Raw genomic sequence first — 3587 nt, forward strand, 5'->3', positions numbered from 1 at the left:
AAAAAAGGGATAAAAAAAAAAAAAAGCCACAAACTGCCCAGTAGCCCACTCGGGAGCAGGAGGCCACGAGTGCCTCGCTCCGGCAGTGACGAAGACCTGAGCACCCTTTGGAGTCAGCCGCCTGCCCAGGCGGCGCGGCACGGAGCTGAGGAAGGAGCCGTGTGAGCCCTGTGTGCGTGCGCAAGTGTGCAAAGAGCGTGCGAGAGTGTGGGAGACCCGGCCCCGGCCCAGCGTGGCTCCCCACCAAGCCGGATGCAGCGGGGAAGCGTCTCAGGTTCACTCCCGCGCACACACGCACACATACACGTGTAACACACGCAGACCTATCTATTGCGCACACGTGCGTATTTTACACACCGACACACAGACACATGTGCGCACACACACACAGAGTGCTGTGCGGGCTGTGCTCGGTAGCCGCTGCCCGCAAATGAGAGGGATGCTCCAGAGGCTTTGGCAGGGAATGGCCATGCACAGACCCCGACGGTGAAACCCACGCCTGATCGGAATGGCGGGGCGTGATCGCCTTTCAGTCTCTCCTGCTGTTTGACATTTTTTTGAGGTTTCCCCCCGCAAATCCAGGGGCTGAGGGGCCGTGGCGAGACCCATGGCCGCAGCCCCTTCCCTAGCCGTGGGCTTGCGCCCACCGCTCAGCCCGGCCCCCGTTGAACATTAACCGGCTGGAGCGGCCCCGCAGTGTAACAGGCTATGTATAAAAATGAATCATCTCCCAGGTTGTAGTAAAATGTCCTGTAAAGTCCACCTATAAATCCTGGTATGCACTTAGTGCTCTCGGCTTCACGTCTTACCGTTGCTACGCAGTATTTGCCATTCCCTCCTCTCCCCCCTTTTCTCTCCCCCTAAATCCCGCTGGCTGGCTGCGGTCCTAACTCTGGGTCTGCATGCCTTGGGATGCAGTCACACCTCCCCGTGAGGAGAGTGAAACCCCACAGGGAACCACCGAGGGTCGCCACCGTCGGGGCTCTGGGGCCGCCTCTCTCCCTCCAAACTATGGCGAGGAGAAAAAGAAGATGCACAGGCCCGGCCCCCAACCCTCCAGAGCGGCAGGAGCCCCCAACCCCCGGGGCCAGCCTAGGTGGGGCGGCTCGCAGCTGTCCCTGCTGCTCCCGCCCTTCCAGGGGTCTGTGTCTCTGTGCCTGTGATAAGAGCTACTCATACATTGCAGCAAGGCTCTATAAAACTCAACAAAGCTCCCCCCTGCAAATTCGTTACGTATTTTTCTCGGGATTAAAGGGAAAAGAGGAAGACTATCTAATCTGATTGGAGCACAGACTGCAAAACCTTGGTGGGCAGACGCGGGCAAGGATCAATGGGAGTATAGCCATCAATGCAGCCCTCGGCTCAAATCCGCAACTGGGATTTATGCAATTGGAAAGGAACCCGAGGAACAAGCCCCCTGGCTGGCTGGGTGTGTATGTGGAGAAGTGGCAGCGCTCGAAAAACACGAGGGTGGAGCCGAGCTCATCACTTGATGTGTATATTTAGTGTGGTGGTAGTCCCGCTGCCTCACGGGGACTACTTCCATGCTGAAAGTTATTCACATGCCTGAGTGATTTGCTGGATTGTGGCCATATGTAAAGCAATAAATATAAGTGGCTACTTCTGTGCAAGTAAGAGATCCAGAGGTCTCACAAGTAATTTTCCAGCATATCCAGACCTCATAGTTTTAAGATAAAAGTGAACTCCTTTGTTTCATTCAATTAAAAAAAAAACAACCCCACCAACAATTAAGGTCACTGGGACAATAAAAGCATAAAGAAGCACTAAGCCTTTCCTTTATGTAAAAGCATAAAGGAGTATAAAGCCTTTCCTTTATGTAAAACCTTGATGGGCACTTTCAAGACTGCATTATCTGGAGAGGAGCAGGAATCTACAAGCCTGTGCTGATGCAGTTTTCAGCCTTCCGAGTCACAAACTCTTGCATCTGCTTTGGTGGATGCAGAACTAAGGAGTGAAGGAATTTCTTGCCCGGCTGGGGGACGATGTGTCGGTATGAGTGGGTGCCAGCCTGTTTGGTGCTCCTTTGAAGTCAGCAGACTCTGAGCTGGCAGTGCTCTGTGCAAGGGCAGTTCCCAGACAAGCAGAAACTCTCCCTATGAGGTTTGGGGTGGTTGAATTCTCATGATTTCTCCAGGGAAGGCCATGCGTGCTTCCCACCCTTCAGCTGGGATGGGAAGAGCAGTGGAGACCGAGGTGGCTTTTCTGCCCTCTTTCTTCTATATGCAGAGCCAAAGTCTCTGGTATTTCTCATTTTTTTTAAATTTTTTTTCATGCAAAGCAAAACAGAGTTTGAGCAAAATAATAGCATCCAGCTTTTGGCAATGGTTCCTATAAATTCATGGCTTTAGCCTGGACTCTCTCATGGCCAGACTGTAAATTTTCACGTTCTAACTCCCTGTGACAAATCTCTAGCCCCAGTCATTGTTATTTCCTTCAGCTTTCACATCCTTCTGGCAAAAACCTCCAACTCTGGCACTCTTTTCCCGAAACAGAAATTCCTACCACAAGGCCCGTCACTCTGAGAACATTTTTAATAAACATGTTTGGAAAATGAAAATAAGATACATAAAATATATGAATGCAAGAAACATCAAATGAAAACTTGGAAAGGGTTTCAAGTAGTATTACAAATAGGAAATAGCTTTCCAGAGATAAAAATACTCCATGTGTTTTGTTAACACCAACAGGCAGTTGGGCTTTATTCTCATGGTTTATTTGGAAGCTAAGGGACACCTTTGTCCTACTTGATGTACTTGTAGCTGTTGGCTGAGCCAGGAGGTCAGAGACTTCAGCTTGTAATCAGTGGGTGACCGGCAACATCCTTGACAAATAATGTTGGCGTGACACGATCAGGGCGACAGCCATTCTCTCATGTCAACAGCTGTAGCTCAGTAAGTAAAGGACTTGGGGAGGGATGTTTCATAGCACAGGTCAGTTTTTTAGTCCTGGACCATGCACCTGAGATGCTGTTTAAAACTTCTCCCCCCGATGCAGAGCAGAAACATTGGCTCTTACTGACAGGATGGTTTTGTTTTATTTTGGTTTGGGTTTTTTTTTTTCAAAACAGAAAGGGATATTAATTACATCAAAGAGTGGTCTTATTGCTCATTAAGTGACAGTTGTACGTCCTCAGGAACTTAGGAGGTTTTTCCTTTGAATTATCTAGGGCACAGGACATGTTGCATTTTTCTGTCTTCTGAACAGAAAGCCTTCTGAAACTGGAGCACAGCTCTAACAATTCTTTCCAGGACAATGGAGTACTTAATTCTTGTTATGGCCAGGCACTGCTATTTGAGACCACTCAAATTCCCTCTGGTAGAGCTGGCAGCTCTGGGGACATAAATAACACAGCTTGGAGACCCAAGCAAGCATTGTTTATATGAAAATATTATGGACTTACACTGGTCAGTGTAGTGTTCTCCTCCTTGTGCTGGAAGGAGCAGAAGCTGTGATGTGCTTGTTGATCCAATACATGGGTCATGTATGCATATACATAAATCCCACTGGCTTCCAATGGCATTTGAACAGGATGAGAACGACTTGACTCATACTGGAAGACAGCAGGC

The sequence above is a fragment of the Geospiza fortis genome, unplaced genomic scaffold (assembly GCF_000277835.1).
Source record: "Geospiza fortis unplaced genomic scaffold, GeoFor_1.0 scaffold11, whole genome shotgun sequence".
Lineage (NCBI taxonomy): Eukaryota > Metazoa > Chordata > Aves > Passeriformes > Thraupidae > Geospiza > Geospiza fortis.